This window comes from Rhynchophorus ferrugineus, unplaced genomic scaffold (assembly GCF_030347505.1).
Source record: "Rhynchophorus ferrugineus isolate W39M unplaced genomic scaffold, kcgeb_rfMv2 rfM8, whole genome shotgun sequence".
Lineage (NCBI taxonomy): Eukaryota > Metazoa > Arthropoda > Insecta > Coleoptera > Curculionidae > Rhynchophorus > Rhynchophorus ferrugineus.
The window spans coordinates 5,877,480-5,894,461 of NW_027472587.1; the positions used below are offsets into that span (position 1 = coordinate 5,877,480).

The 16,982-nt window shown below is 30.6% G+C and overlaps 1 protein-coding gene across 2 annotated transcripts in view; it reads left to right on the forward strand.

The window, feature by feature from the left end:
• Window positions 1-2,299: 2,299 nt before the first annotated feature.
• Window positions 2,300-16,982, forward strand: part of Nrx-1 (Neurexin 1) — a 341,164-nt gene continuing 326,481 nt past the window's right edge. The window contains exon 1 of one of the 2 annotated variants that reach the window (XM_076411694.1): window positions 2,300-2,426. The gene's annotated coding sequence lies outside the window, so the exon portion shown is untranslated. The remainder of the gene's footprint in view (window positions 2,427-16,982) is intronic. The other variant, XM_076411693.1, reaches the window with a different exon arrangement.

Here is a 16,982-nt window from a genome sequence, read left to right on the forward strand (position 1 = left end):
TGCCTCCTTTTTTGAAGAAAATGGGAGGACCTGGAAGCGATAAATTTGGCACGACTTAAGCTTATATCGAGGACGAATTTTTGGGCCGAAAATGTTTGATGATGATAGTAAAAGGGATAGTAAGTATGTCAAAATATTATTAAAATAAGTTATTTCATTTTAAGCAGTGTTATTTTTTGGTATTAGCGTACTGACGAACTATTAAAGTGTTAATAATAAGAGACTAAGAATAGTATGATCACTTAAAACAATATTTGAAATTTTTTTGCAGAAAGAACAAATTAATGTGTCTGCTTTATCGGTAGGTATATAAAGCTATGAAAGAAAAAGGCGACTTATGCGAAAATTTCATCTGAACATAGATTAACACAATTCGAGAATAACAAGAGTCAGTATTTTTTTTTGCAGACAGAACAAATTAATGTCTCTCCTTTATCGGAAGGTATATACAGCTGTGAAAAAAAAACCGGCTTAAACGAAAATTTCATCCCAACGTAGATTAACACCAATCGAGAATAACAAGAGTCGTACCCTTTTTATTTACAAAATATTTAGAGTTTCGAAATCAGCTTTTGTTTTAGTTTGGTATCTAGTGAACAGAGAACAGGTAATAAAATTAGTTATTGCTTAAGAAATCATAGTAATTGATATGTTCCTGAAGGACATAGTATATCATTATACTAGAGGCAATTCTAAAGAATATTAAGGTATTTTTGTAAATTTTAGTGGTATTAACTTCAGAATCATTTTAAATTTCTTTAGAAAGTATATTTCCTAACAAAGCATTAACCTAATATTGCAGGTAATGCATACGTAAATTTCTACATCAGGAGTTAAAATGTTGTCAAGAATATTAACAATTATAAAGTAGGTTCATAGAATTTTAATTCCTCATATATTGGTGACTTATTACTTCTTAGGTGGGATATAAGACAAAGCAGAACTCAGTAAATAAGCGAAAGACACGAGCTATCTGCAACAGTGAGATCGAAGAGTAGAAAAATAAGCAAAGAAGGATGAATTTTTATTTGAAAATTTAGGTAAAGAAACTATTATTTTTAGCAGCCTCAATCGATCAGCCTGTGAGAAATATGGATTAAAGATAGAGACTAGATGAATACATAAATGAAGTATTAGAAATATGCAGCAACTAAACTGAAACTAACTACATAATTTGCATAGATGGAACACATGGTATAAATAGATGAAATTATGAATTATTATAAACACTAAATTTGTAAACATTTTAAAGCATTGATAAATATTAAGGTGTTTAGCAATTATTGTTATAAGGTATGTGGCTACATAGCATTTTATTGTTTGAATTTTTTGGATCCATTATTTTAATTATTTACATTTATTAATCTAATCACATTTAAAAATCAATAGTTAATTTAATGATGTTAAGTACTGTGGATCTAAATTGTAATAAATAACTTACCTAATCGTATTCGTTATTGTTTTAATATGTCATTAATAAGTCAAATATCAAAGCCAAATAGCTTTATTCATATATTCTTTGTTTATATGTAAAACCATGTATTACTTCATCTATTATTCCTTGTGTATCCTTATAACATAAAAGTAAAGAAAGGTCACATATACTTATATTTGATGCCCAGGGATTGTTATAGTTCTAAAAATAATATTACTTATCATACTTCTCATAATGTTTAGTGGTGTAGTAATCTAAACTTATTAATATTTTGATGACGATTTAAACTTAATCGAAATTATATATCAAATACAATTCTAAACTTATATCGAAAATACTACCAAAGAAAGTTTTAATAATATATAATTTTTAAATTATTCACTTTACTCTGTTTTGAGAGTAAAATAAATTGTGGTCCTCGTGGTAAATCATTTTAAATCCCGTAACGTAGTTTATACAAAAGTATAAAAGAACCCTCAAAAGAAATTTACTCCAAGTAACCTAAAAAAATCCTTGGCCAAATATTATAACCGGAACGCTTTATAATACGAGTTAAATTAAACACTTTATAATTAAAATAATGCCTCGTTGTATTGCAGCCTGAATTTGTCCGAGGCATCAACGTTTCGATCTGATGCAGGTCGCTGAAAACTTTTCGTCAATCTCCAACGAAGGAAAAAAACGTACAGAAAAGGCTCCACCTAATAAAGGCAATAAGCATAAAATTCAACCGTCACCGCTTCGTCCCCGCTCGGTTTCGTTATCCTTGATGGCTCCTAATCCAAGACCAATATGGCGCAAGTTGTCCTGCGCACCGCCCTGCTGCCGAAACGCAACGTCACCACTGCAGGACTGTCAGAGCACAACACAGTGTTTGGACGCGTTTGGAGAACGATCGCAAACTGTCTCAATTGTGATAACCGTGATTAATTTGATTGGTTGTAGTAGAAAGAAACTAGAATTGTAGTGTGAACTTAGTGTATATCGACAGGTAAGTCGAGCAAAACACCGAAAACACACTATAAGCGAGTAGATTAAGAAAATAACTGTTAGAATTCTGATGGCGTCTAGAAGCAAGGATGATATTTGGAAGTCGTGGAAATAATATTCAAGAGCATTTTGATTTTCGACGATTTTGTCAAGTATTTTCGATCCGCAGCAGGTCTAATTTCATCGAAATATTTTAGTTTTTCTACGATATATAGGAATGTCTATGTGGCTAACCTAATTTTGACAACAATGCGTTCTTAAAACAAGACCTATCGGGTAAAATCGGTCAATTATTTAATGTTCTACTAGTTTTTATATTTAGTCGGATTGATACACAAAATAATACAATCTAGAAAAAATTATACCAAATCCATCGGTACGGGCATAAATACCGTCAATTATATACAATATTAATTTATTAATTTAACACAGATATGTAAGGATCTAAGTAAATCTTCTTATGGTTTTTGGAAATTTGTGGAACAAAATGTATCCAAAAGCAAAGTTAAAATGTAACGAAATTAAACTAAATCAGAACAAAAGATTTTTATTTTCTTATCTAAGTAATGTTTTTATATATTTTGTTTTACTTAACCAGGATGATCTTGATTATGATTTGCGGATATTATATAATATATTGGAAACGATAGGTTTTCTTATTGTCTCTTCCTCTATATTCTATGTTAATACTTCGAAGGTCAGAAAGAATCACAATTAAAAACTCGTCTAAGTTAGTATTTAATTATCGATTAGTAGTCAAAACTGTATATTTAATAAAACATTATTTGAAACATTAAATAAAAAATACTTTTTAAAAGCAAAAATTTAAGGCGTGTATATATTGGTTGCCATTATTTGTAGTTTTTGAGAATTATTTATTATAAAAGTACTTCTTAACTACAACATTTTTCTATATGTAAAATGTGTAAAATACTGGTTAATTTTTATTGATTTTCAACAGTTTCGTTCCACAATAAATCTAATTTTATCCAAATGTATTAAGTTTGCTTTGATATATAGAAATGTCGATGAAGTTAACCTAATTTTCAAAACAATACGTTCGTCAAACAAAACGTATAGAATATATGGTGTCAATAAATATATTAAACCCTATACATTTATAATTACCAATGATTGGGCATAATAACGTTTTTGTAATTATCATTTCTTTGTTGATATAATTTATAAATAAAATATCATGTTTTTCCAAACAGGTGTTTTAAATTTAACGTATTCAAAAACAAACATAATCACTTTTGGAAATATTAATAGCTTTTATTGTTTTCCAAAACTAGGAATATCTTGTTTCTAAATAAGGGGTATTATATATTATAAACGATACTATATTTTTTATAAATACTACATTAATGGTGCTGCAACTTATACCTATTTTAAATTATTTATTCGAAATTCGACCTCAAGATATTAAGTTAATCATGCTTCTCTCATAAAAAAGTAACCAGAATAATTTTGAAATGATATGTCACTAAACATTGTTTTCAAAATATTATCAATATAAAATAATCAGTATATCTACATTAAAATATAATAAAATGACTGTCTCAAGAACTAACACTGACAAAATTTTATTTATTAGAAACGATAGGTTTTCTTATTGTCTCTTCCTCTATATTCTATGTTAATACTTCGAAGGTCAGAAAGAATCACAATTAAAAACTCGTTTAAGTTAGTATTTAATTATCGATTAGTAGTCAAAACTGTATATTTAATAAAACATTATTTGAAACATTAAATAAAAAATACTTTTTAAAAGCAAAAATTTAAGGCGTGTATATATTGGTTGCGATTAATTGTAGTTTTTGAGAATTATTTATTAAAAAAGCACTTCTTAACTACAACATTTTTCTATATGTAAAATGTGTAAAATACTGGTTAATTTTTATTGATTTTCAACAGTTTCGTTCCACAATAAATCTAATTTTATCCAAATGTATTAAGTTTGCTTTGATATATAGAAATGTCGATGAAGTTAACCTAATTTTTAAAACAATACGTTCATCAAACAAAACGTATCGGGTAAAATCAGTCAATTATTTAATGTTCTACTAGTTTTTTGATTTAGTCGGATTGATACACAAAATAATACAATATAGAAAAAATTATACCAAATCGATCGGTACGGGCATAAATACCGTCAATTATATACAATATTAATTTATTAATTTAATATAGATATGTAAAGAAGTAAGTCCTCTTATGGTTTTTGGAAATTTGAGGAACAAAATGTATCCAGAAGCAAAGTTAAAATCTAACGAAATTAAACTAAATCAGAACACAAGATAATTTTTTTTCTTATCTAAATAATGTTTTTATATATTTTGTTTTACTAAACCAGGATGATCTTGATTATGATTTGCATTCTTCGATTCATTTATTCCTCTCTTCGATTTCATCCTTGCCAATAGTCTTGCAACTTTAAATTACCTTCTATGGGGTTTGTTTATCTACTGCTTTCTATTTCCTGTTGACCGGACATAAAGTTTAATGAATTGGTGATTTAGAAATTCTAAATATATTATAAACAAACGGGTAAGGCTAACAACGTAGTTACGACGTTACTCTCGAATTTTGTTAATTTACGTTGGGATAATTCGGATAATTTTCGCATATGTCGTGTTTTTCTTTCGCAGTTGTATATCCTTCCGATAAGCCGACTAGATATACATAATTTGTTTTTTCTACTGAAAATGTAATTTTACGTGATCATACTACTCTTGATCGTTTTTTATCACAACTTGCTATAGCTCCAACTAATTATTTAATAGTTCAAATAATACGTGAATAATCGAAAATAACACCATACTTTAAATTCAAATAGTGAAAATTAAATATCTTGGTTTAACAATGTTTTATCACATACTTTTTCAATTTTAATATCAACTCAGCTGTAAAATGTAGGGTTCAAAACTGCTTGCCAGCATTTTGCTTCACAACATTGCTAGATTTTTATATCAAAAATGATCCGTAGCATCCGTAGTTCATTTATATTCAACAGAAACGACGAATAATCTACCGAATAAGAGCAGGAGCTGGCAGCGCGTCGGCCAGAGCCTAAAAACTTGTTTATATATTTTTTGTCCCTAACTGTCGGCTATTCCTTGCTGCTTGATTTGGTAGTGGTTGTATTTCGTTTTATTGGAATTGATTTATTTGTAGTGCACACGAAACAAAAATTTTAGACCTAAAAATTCTTCTTCGGTATAGGCTTTAACCGTCCTAAAGTTAACGCCTTTAAGTGCCCCCGTTTTGCACATAAAGGGTGGCAAAATTTTTGATAGGCCGATTAATATATAGTCCACAGATTAATTTAAACTGTATAACTCATTTGAACCCTCATAATGTTTACTGCGCCATGGCAAAGTAAGATAAAGATACTATTGTGTTTATGAACACGTTGATTTTATTCTGTATAATTTGAAATGTCTTTTGGAATGTTTATTTTATATTGCATATTTGAGGCTGCGTTCTGACAATGTTAAAGAATTATAAAGATCACAAAATTAATAGGAAATATAACACAACCTAGTTGTTTTTTGCTATCTAACTATATCTTCTTGGCATGTGTTAAGACCGTTACCGTTACGATTTAAATTTGCCTTTTATTGAGATCTTCAGTTACTTAATAATTTAAAATATTCCAAAGACTTTAAAATGTTTAACTTATTCAAGTCTCAAACCTAACTCTTATGCTGCGTACAGACTGAGCCAACGAATGAAATTCGGCGTTGGATATCGAACATTCGTTGGCCTTCGATGAGACATACATATTGCATTTTTTGTTAGGAGCAAATTCATCGATTTCATTCATTTCTTTTAATGTTACCGACACTCCACGAATTGCAAACCGTCCAAACAGAACTAAAAGTATCCCAACAAGCGAATTCATTGGCCCGATCTGGACGTAGATTTAGACAAATCTCATATATCAAGATACAATAATTCAAGGTTCATACAGTAATTTGTTTTTGTTTTTAAAATTGGCTTCAAATTCACCAATTAGTTTATAATTGTTATTATATTATTTAATTGTTAAAACTTTCAAGTCTTGCAAACACGTCTTTTTCATTTGAGCCAAACCTCGATTTCCGGGCTATTTTCTTGAGACTAACAGATATGGATCACTGAGGACCAGGTTTGGACTCTACGGTGGATGGCAAAGCAATTGGAAGCTGCATTTATTCAATGTAACAAAAGGCCTTTTATATTCATTATTTTCAAAATAACACAACATTTAAGCGCCTGTATTACTAAATGTGCCCCTTGAGGGCCGATTAAGTGACAAGTTGTATAACGATTTTCATTGTAAAGACTAAAAAGTATTACAAAATTTTAGTCGTGCCACTGCTAATTTATTATAGTAATAAATGATAATTAATTCTAATGATAAATATGATTTTTCACACTTAGCAAATATACAGTATTACAGACATTAAAAGAGCTTTTTTTCTTATTACATACGCTGATATTTTTACCAGCGCTGCTGAAAATGTAATTAGTAGATGACTTGGCTAAAAACAAACAACGTTTTTTTATTACATATATAATTTCTAAGTAATCATATATCGTATCTACATGAAAAACGATTTCTGTACATACAACATTAGTTTTTATATTAATGTATGAAAAGTAGGCATAAAGACGTGTTTGCTTTAGATATTTTCAAATAAATATAATTAGTTTTTATTGATTGTTAATGGATAGAGTCATTACCATGCAGTTTTCATACAAAGTTTTTGTTCATTTTGATCGAATTTTTATATATATTTTTTAATATATAAATGAACAACAGTAACTATAATATAGGATAATATATTATATGAAAAAGACACATGTAATATAACAAGAGCATATGATATCTTTAAAACAAAATTTTAAAACGCCGAAGTTTCTCAGTTATATTTTCTACTTTATTAACAAACCTTTTTATAACATTGTTAGTAAACACATATTTGCTTACGATACAACAGTGTTTCAGATTTAAAAATAACCCCCTCACATGCTTTTTGATTTGGTGAATCCAAAAATTATCACAAGAAATACAAATTAGCTGTAAATTTAATTATATTAGTGTAAAGTTTGTAAAAAAATAATTTTAAAACTTTGTAACTTAAACTCATCTTGGTGGCCCCCACTTAAACATAATCCATTGTATATAAAAATTTAATTTAATTTCTAAAGCTATTTGTTGAGGTATGTAAATAAGCATTTTTGATGCAATGGATTTTAATAGATCCAAAACAGTCGATACTATCGTTGTTATAGTTAAGCAATGACTTATTGATATGGATGCTTAGCCCAAATATATTTCTTCAAATAAATTATCCCTTTAAAGAAATTGATAAATGGCAATAAAATTCGATACTATTCAGATGTTGGTTAACTTTGCGTTATAAATCTTCTTGTAGAGTAATCATATTCATCCATAATTTTGAGATTGTTCCATTTGAACATATTTCCGGTTTGGTGCAAAATAGAATAACTTAAAAAACAGCATATCTCTATGTTTAAAATTGAATAAGTGCAAGGAAAAAATAATTCTGAGACGCACACCATACAAGATTAATCTATAATTTGGGATTTTTAACATGATCTACTTATTTTTTCAATAGAGTCGGCAATTTGACAGCATAATGATGTATTTTCTTTTATAACTGTACGTCTGGTTACTCAACACCTCCTAGAAGATTATAGTACGTTAGAATGAACTAGTACTGATCGTAACGTAGTCGCAATAACATGCTTTCACACACAAAATGGCACCCAAAGCAAATGCAACGTAGAAATGAAATGAACCAATGATCGTGATTCTTCGGATAACCATAAAAATAAACTAATAAAATAGATTGAGAAGACAATTGTAGGTGTCATTTAGGTATTTAACTTCGCAAAACATTTCTCCTAAGTTGCAGATGAAGTTAATTATCTATTTACACTGTGGTTACATTGGATATTTGTAACTCTTGGTGTAATTAATCATTCCTGCAGCCTCTGGGTGCAGTTAAAATACCTCTTAGAACTTTTTTACATTCCGCGAAACATCCCCATATCAGTATTTCGCAGGGCCATATTGGTTTTTGGATTTTGTTTATACTGATAGTGATTTATTATGAACGGCACTGGTATGTACTTGGTAATTATGTACGGATACTTTGGATTGTCTTCCAATTAATCAATACACATTTATATTCCAAACAATATATTTTTATTAATCTCTTAAAAACTTCAACAATTTACCCGTGGGCAATAAGTATTATTTTATGATTTCCGTTATACGATATAACTATACTGACGTATAGAATATCGCTTCAGTTAGTGATCTGTACAAACTTATAATCTAAATTTTATTCTAGATACTATTCTAACTTATTCTAAAGTCTATCCTAACTTATTCTAAAAACTTATTCTAGAGAATATTAAATTTCGATATATATGTCTATTAAGTAGTTAGTATGGTAGTTTGCGTGTGAGCCTATGCACTTCACTGTCATCAAGCACATTTAATTGTTTGGCAAGTGCATTGGGATGCATTAATGGTATTTCAGAGTACTTCGCACTATCACTTCGAATCACCTTCGTTATGGGTTCTAAAGGGATATCGCGCTGAATCAGTTTGTTATACACGTAATATGGGGCATCAACGATGACTCAAAACGCTTTATTCTGGAACCTCTGAAGGATAGCTATGTTATATTTGCTGGTAGTACCCTATAGTTACATACATGTTACATGATAGTTTTGATTTATGGCCCACCAGCTAATATATTGAGTTTAGTTTAAGCCCAAGCTGTTTTGTTACTATGTGATTTTTCTATGTTAAAGGTTGATCAAAATACATTCCCAGGTATGTAACATTTTGTGCTTGTAGGAGTTCATAATTACTATATTTTACTGAAGTTTATCTACAGAGGGTGAATGGCACATGAGTAGATTTTGTCTCAGTTGCTTTGATACGCCATATTTTCAACCACAATATTGCTACAGTAGTATTACTTGAGATCAGCTGTATACAATCGATATAAAAATATAACGAGAACACTGCCCTGTGGAACTGATGAATACATTGGATATAGGTCAGTATATATGTTATCCTGTTTCGCAATAAAATATCTGTTAGGTATGATTTCAGTAGATGAAAGTGTATATGGGGCAAAAGCTTGCAGGCCAGTGTGTCACACCTTGTCGAAGGCTTGAGATACATCAATAAATGCAGTGGAGCAATATTTTTTATTATTTAAATTTTTGTTTATTTGACTGACTAACCTATGTATTTGTTTTGTTGTTAACTGGCTTCGAGAAATGTTATTCTTAGATACAAACAATATCAACAATGAAAAAGGACAACAACAAATTTAACGTCTCTCGATAAGCGAAGTAAAACATTTACTTTCCACGGCCAACTTTGTATAATATCAGTTTCAATTGCATTTCTCGACACAGCCTTTATTCGGTCCTTTTTCTTATTCATGAGCCGAAGAATTTGCCCCGCATGAGAGAGCCGAACATTTGACGCAACCGGATATTGTTTTTAAGAGAAGAAAAATTTTCCGACAAAGAATTTAAATAAAAGCGGTTTGTACAATCCACAAGTAATTTATTTCGGGAAGACGACGCGCAGCTCTTAAATTATTTATGGTGTTTCCCGTTGGAATACAAATAAATATAATAGGAGGCCTTGGGCATTCCTTTGACATCTCCTTTTTTCTATTATGTATAATTTGGAAATGTTTATTGGCTTTTTTCTCGTATAAATCCGCCTATATTCTTCACTGGATATTGTCGGGTGCTTTCCTGTTTCAACTTATAATTTTGGTTAGATATTAAATATGTTCGGAAACTTTTATATATTGGGTACTTATATCTCTGTTGACAAGTATATATATCTAGTTGTGTTATGTAACATGACCCTGACTATGTCGAAGTAACTTGGAATAAACCTTGATACAAAACTGCGCTGGAAAGAACATGTAACAACGAAAAGGAGACAACTGGAGTTAAAATATATGAAAATGTATTGTCTAAATTGAAGAAAATCACAATTATCAGTATATAACACATTTGTATTGGGACCCATGGAATACAATTATAGGGATGTTCCTCGAAAACTGACATAAATACAATTCAAGTTTTCGAGAACAAAGTCCTGAGAAGCATTGTATATGCACCGTGATACTACAGGACTGATTACTTACATCAAGACCTTCAGATAGCGACTATCACCAAGGTAATAAAGAATCAAACCATTTGATTTTGTGTAATTTAGTGTAGTAAGGCGAACTTAATAAAAACAGTAGTGTTAATACATAAACATTATTACACTAGAGAATTATATGGGGCCGATGGGTCCTCCTACATATATACGTAGATTTAAGTTAGTATAAAAACAAATTGTAAGTTAGTCGGCAACGACTAGCAACAATCTAATAAATTATAAGTAATTGTAATATAGATGTAGTACTTAAGACTTTCGGAAACTTTTAAATATTGGGTACTTATATCTCTGTGACTAGTATATCTACCTAGTTATGTTATGTAACATCGCCCTGACTATGTCGAAGTAACTTGGAATGAACCTTGATACAAAACTTCGCTGGAAAGAACATGTAAACACGAAAAGGAAACAACTGGAGTTAAAATATATGAAAATGTATTGTCTAAATTGAAGAAAATTACAATTATCAGTATATAATACATTTGTATGGGACCCATTTAATACAATTATAGGGATGTTTCTCAAAAACTAACATAAATACAATTCAAGTTTTCGAGAACAAAGTCCTGAGAAGCATTGTATATGCACCGTGATACTACAGGACTGATTACTTACATCAAGACCTTCAGATAGCGACTACCACCAAGGCAATAAAGAATCAAACCATTTGATTTAGTGTAATTTAGTGTAGTAAGGCGAACTTAATAGAAAAACAGTAGTGTTAATACATAAACATTATTACACTAGAGACTTATAGAGGGCCGATGGGTCCTCCTACATATATACCTAGATTTAAGTTAGTATAAACACAAATTGTAAGTTAGTCGGCCACGACTAGCAACAATGTAATAAATTATAAGTAATTGTAATATAGATGTAGTACTTAAGACTTATCCTAATCTTCTATATTAATACCAAAATAAGTAGAAATAAGTAAAATGGTAGAAAATTAAGGCAAGACAAGAGAGGAAAAAACTAACATGCCATTAATATGACTTCGAAGAAAAAAATGCTCAATTTGTCACAGGATGACAATTATAACTCCAATGACAATTATACTTTGACTCAGATCTCATTTGAGTTACAGCCGCATTAAAAATTTATTTAATTTTTCTTCTGTGAATTGCACAGGCTATTTAAAATAGAATGATGGAAATATACTGAATATAAGAGGAAAATGTGTAGCTATAGTGATTGCTATCACCTTAAAAATGAAACTTGAGTATACATAATACTGTTAGATTTTGTGTGTATTGGATAATATTATGTAGTTTATAATGAACTACTGAAAACCGAATGAAACTATCACTACTGCAGATATATACAGTCGCCAATTGAACAAACTGAACGATGGATTCTTGCGAAAGGGAACATCAATAACCAGACCAGACCAGATAACATGTTTTCGAAATTCCAAAGAAAGTGGGGGGGGGACAAACTAATATCGTTTTTTTTCTACACGATATCTCCATGTTGCCAGGAAGATAGGAAAAGCTTGTAGAAAACGGTAGAAAATAATCTGATTGATTACAGTGCGCAGTGGGTAGGTATATGCAATGTGAACATCATGCAAATAACGTCAGTGTGTGTCAAAGTGACTAGGTGTCAGTGACAAGATCATGAATACTAATACTGCAATATTGTTTTGGCACTCTTTTCTTAGTTATTTACTTCAAATTCATTTATATTGTAATGGTGTTACGATAAGTCTAAATGAGTAAAAAAAGTGGCCCGGCTGTTGCTGTCCAGGAAAGCATTTAGCCAGTGTTTCTTTTGGGATTTTCCATAAAAAAATTTGGGCCTTTGTAGGAAAAAAAGGAAACAATGTTTCGTCGGGCCTTACTATACACTTCCTATCATCAAGTGTCACGGTTTTCCGACGGTTGCACAGCTTTTTTCGTAGCTTGGCGTTGGCGTTCTTTATTAAAGATTTCGAAATAGCCGTTCTTCCATGAATGTTAGCTTTATGGAACCTCCGCCATGCTGGTTTTATGGAAACAGTATTACTTAAGTGAGTGTTGAATCCTGCTGCGACTTTTGCCGCGGTAGTATTACGTGTTTTCTGATCACAATCCTTTTTCGATAGATCTTGTTAGTTAACCTTGGGTTCGACCACTTGATTCACATTGTCAGTGATTTTTTCGGGCATTCTCCGTATGCTGTCATTACTGTAGTTACTTTCTGCCATGAAGCGTTACACAATTCAACTGTTTTTGTCACAGATGCACCCGCTAATCGAGCACCAACCATTTACCCTCTTTGGAAGTCTGAAATATCATGAATTTCTGCGATCTACCATTTTATCCGCCAAAGAGCAAAGCGTATAATACATTGAAATAGACCCTAGAAAACTTGACATGAAAACTGAGTAATATTTATGCGTCACGTTATTTACACGGAAGCAGAGTTGCCAACATTCAATATGATGTACTATATTGCATACTGTTGAAATTATTTTGCGTAGGCCCTGTATAATTTGATAGGTATATTTATTTTTGTATTTTCATCAAGTATACTGAGATATTAAATGAAATGAATAAGAGGAAATTTTGTTTTAACGTAACAGTATTTTTAGCATCAAACCCTTTTCTGGCTTCAACCTATAACCTTTTAAAATATCTGTGATGTTGAAACATGCACATATCTAATACTATTTATAACAGAATATAGAAAAAAATTTTGCAATAACAAGCCGACAGTTTAACAATCATTTTATCACACATAGCTAACTTTTGGTTTCCCTAATTTTATTTAAATTTAAAACATCTTTTCGGTTTCATTTTTATGTTTCAGGTACTATATAAACTTGTGTTTATAATGTTATTCAAGATTAGTAAATATCGCTCGATCCCTATACCTTAAAATGGCTGAACTCATTCTCAGGCTTCAATAAAACGTATTTATGCCAACACGCACTACACTCATTTATTTTTGGGAAACAGAATCGTAAAAGCTTAGAAAAAAGGGATATAAATTGGTGACAATTTATATTGAGAACGGACTAAAAATACTGCGCTATAAAATATATATGAAGGTAATATATAACGGCATCGGATCGATTTGAACCTCATTCTAATATTAATAGTTATTCGGTATTATTTCTAAAAAGCTGCTACGAATACTATTAATTACAGGAGATATGAATATGAATACCATGCAATCTAGTATATCGGGTTGCATGTTGCCATCACTGCTTCCGTATAAATAATGCGACGTATGTTTTGCTCACATTACATATCAAACCTTGTAGCTTATACTTCAATGTATTACGAACTTTGTTATACAATGGCTAAAATAAATAATAGTAGAAATGTGTGGTCTCTCAGACTTCGAAAGGTGACAAATCTTTTTATGCTCGGTTAGCGTAAGAATCTGTGACGAAAAGAGCTGAACTGTTTAACGTTTCGCGAGGGACAGTATCACAGTATACTGTCAATACAGAATACACAAGAAATAGTAAAAGTCATCCACGAAGAAAGATAGTGTGCGAAACCCTAAATAGACATGTGACAGAGACCGACGACCATAAAAAAGAATTCAACAAATTAAACCAGCATTCCATCAACATAACTGCGGCAAAAGTGACTAAGTAATGACAAGAAGGCAATAACACTTACTTGAGTATGGGCGGGAGCTCTATAAAACTAACATTCATGGAAGGCCTGCGATTGAGAAACTCTTTGTAGAGAAATCCAATAGTAAGTGGGAAGTGGTGTTACGATAATGATCCGAGGAATCATCATCAAAGTTATTTCCTACAAATGTCAGCTTTATGTATGGAGGTTCCCAAAAAAGGTCAGGATCCGGACTGCCTACTTCTTACACCTTATTAACAAATAAATATCATGTATATGAAATATACATATATAATTTTACTTTAAAAAGTGAAAAATAATCAAACTTAGATTTCTAACACAAAAAAATAAAAAAATAAAATATGTACATAATAATAATCGCTGTAACTGTAATAATGATATGGTTAGTGCTTAAAAAGCAAACTGAACGGCTTCCACACTGAACGATTTGGGTAAGCAAACCTTTACTAAAACTCCTCAAAAACCGCTGAAGGGCATAGCAGTGCGTCCCTGTTTTCAACACCAGCTTACCTAGATAACTTCAAAGTATATAATTAGTTGTCTGTACGTCCACATAATATTTAAAGTAATATCCTCTAACTCCTAACGGTTGAGAAGTTGTGTTTGCCGTCACATCAGCTTATCAATAACATTATCCACATATTTCTGGTTATTCAAAAAAAAAAAAAAATTGTACACGCATTTGAATTTTGAGGGTTTCTCTCGATTTCCCCAGATTTCAGCACGAGATCCTAGCTTGGTTCCAACGGATGTTTACCTCGGATGTGAACTCTTTCGAATAAAATAAAAATTTTGAAAATCGCACCACAATTGGCAGAGAAATCGGTGAACATGCCTAAAAAAATATACAGTCGAACATAAAACATTCTGCTTTTTTGTGAAGTCGGTTAAAAAATACCCTGGCCATTCGGAAAAAATTCTACTCTGCCAAGGTAAATACGATAAGACCACTCAAGATAACTCTTTAGCTGGTGTACTGTGCTATTAGTGCTAGTGTACACGTTAATATTAATAAATAAATTATCGTAACCAAAGGGTCTGAAGTAGAAAATTGTTACTAACCAATATCACTCTTTTTTTAAGTTAAGGTCTCCTTTTTACCAATGTGGATTTATCTGGGATTGACCTACAGTTTAACGTGGGCTTTGAACGGTTCTCGGCAATAAGCCTATCGACTGGCGACTTAAACATTACCCCAAAAGACATCCTGTCTTATCCAGCCTGGTTACTGGCGTAACTGGGACCATTTTCCTTGTCGGATTTTGTGCTCTTGCCTAAGAACAATCACAAATGTTAAACATTCACAGACATTAGTTTACGAATTTGCCCTAGCAGGATTCGAATCTGGGACTATAACCACAGCAATAGGACCGTCCTGTCGCCTTTACCACTGCGCAAACCAAGCCTGCAATATTACTCATTGATTAATTATTTGTGCGGTAATTTTAGTAAAATCACGGTGCAATATTAACAAATATTTTTATTTTTGCTACAATTACCATTACTACTGTTGAAAAATGCTATACGGTTTTAATTTTACAGATATATATATAATAAAACATTAGGATATTAAATTTCGTTTTTATCATAATATTAAAAATAATAAAATATATATTATATTTGCGAAATATTAATATATCACAATCACCAATTAAATTAAAAGTATGTTCAATATATTAATTATGAATATATCGTAATATATTTTCTAAATAATAGTTAAATATTAAAGATATTGAATCAACTTTACGGAATATATACCCCATTTTATTTGATTTTTATTCCTAAAAATTTATTTGTACAGAATATATTTTTGGTTCTCCTAATAAATGAAGTAAAACTCAATTTAAAATTCAAGTTAATATCACAATATCATTTCACATCAAATAGAGAGGGAGTAATCAATATTGTCTTATAGCTAAAAACACTTTAGAATGCATATAACAACTAATAATTGCAATATTATAAGAAATTATAAGTATATACAGAAATAATAACACTCCTCTGATTATACGTAATACAAGTTTCGGAATATACAAAAGACAAACGTATCAAAAAGGACCTAAGTTTCTCATGACGCTCTTGAAGTGACCACCTACACAGTAATCTAAAAATACCAACGGCTGAAGGAGATAGTTAAAGGTTTACACAATTCTACCTTTCGTACCCACGCAAAGCTGAAAGTTCTTAAATACATTTGCCGTTATTAAAAATATTAAAAAGAACTAATAAAAATCAGAATTTTAAATTAATTTTTAATATAGTACTGTGTAGTATAAAATTAAAGTTTTTTTATATAAATGTGGCGATTTATTTGAATAAATACCTCAGGTACGATTTATTTATTTATTCAAATGTTATATTTCTTTTTGATGACTGAGAACTGGTTGGAGGCTGTTTCTGCCTTACTGAAAATATTCTAAAAATATCTCATGCATTCGAAAGAAGTTCCTTAAAGGTGAAAAGTTCTATTACTCTAATTATTACTCTCAATTAAATTATATATAAGCCAAAATGTTGTCATATAACGTGCGGAAAAGATCATTAACTAATTACAATGAAAGATTCAATGTGTGTGTTTCGATCACCTTTGTTATAACTATAACCTATTCTTTATTTTATTTCTAGATATTATACCTAAATTGTTAAATAATAAAACAGTTAGTTAAATATATTCAACCCCTCCATTTCTTCGGCTTCCAAAGGTTTTTTCAGCTTACCGTGAGTTATACAT